The 945-nt window shown below is 40.4% G+C and overlaps 1 protein-coding gene across 1 annotated transcript in view; it reads left to right on the top strand.

Moving 5' to 3' along the window:
* The window catches only part of pigg (phosphatidylinositol glycan anchor biosynthesis class G (EMM blood group)), a 99,034-nt gene that overhangs the window by 46,925 nt on the left and 51,164 nt on the right, over positions 1–945 (top strand). The gene's annotated exons all lie outside the window — the stretch shown is intronic.

Raw genomic sequence — 945 nt, 5'->3', positions numbered from 1 at the left:
ATAGAGGCAGGCACATTTTTATTTTTTAAAGCCAAATATTTCATGGATCCAGGATACTATGCATCCTGATAAAGTTCCCTTTGGAATTACAATAGCCCCCCCCCCCCCACCCACAAGTTCAGTTAGCCTAACAGCTGGTTTGATTGCATTGAGAGATGATTTTATGGAAAGTTCCCCATGCCTACTCTATGTATGGTGAAGGGTATGTGATGATGGGGGGGGGATGGGGGCGGGGGTATATACATACGCCACTGGGGGCGTTACAAGCGCAAGACAGGTGAGCGGCATTACATACATTTTACTATAAATTACTTATTTATGGTCCAATCATCACAAGTCTCTCAGGATATGTCCTCATAAGTACCTAAACCACGCCCTGAAAGTTTTATTCACATTGAACACCAGGGGGCGCTATAAATGCAAACAAACTGCCGGTGATATAGCTCAAATCAGGCTATAAATGACTAAATGTTTGTCCAATCAACACACAACTTCCAGGAAATGTCTACAAATGACCTCACACATACACTGCCAGTATCATTCAAATTGACCACTAATGGGCGCTTTAAATGCACAATAACTGGACGTGGAATGACATAAATCAAGGTTTGAGCTTGGAATCGCAGCTTGCGGCTTCATAATGTTTTTGGGTTGGTCATCTGCTTTTCTCAAATCACCATGAGCTAGACTATTTTCAATTCATCACACTGAATTGAAAATAAATATTTCGGACATGTCAGTTATAGACATTTTGTCCAATCGTTACAAAGCTTGGAAGATATGTTTTGTAACGACGTTGGACCACATGTGTGAAAGTACTTTGAAGGTTTGAACCCACGAATCGCTGCTTGCGGTTATTTTTTTGTCGATTTGTGTTCTTTTTTTGGTCGCTGTTTTTGGTTGTTGGTTGCGTGACTGTTAAATAATTTTGAAAGTAAAGTATTC

Source organism: Etheostoma spectabile, unplaced genomic scaffold, assembly GCF_008692095.1.
Source record: "Etheostoma spectabile isolate EspeVRDwgs_2016 unplaced genomic scaffold, UIUC_Espe_1.0 scaffold273, whole genome shotgun sequence".
Taxonomy (NCBI): domain Eukaryota; kingdom Metazoa; phylum Chordata; class Actinopteri; order Perciformes; family Percidae; genus Etheostoma; species Etheostoma spectabile.
The sequence above is the reverse complement of the archived record's forward strand: the minus strand, read 5'-3'. Positions and strand labels throughout refer to the sequence as shown.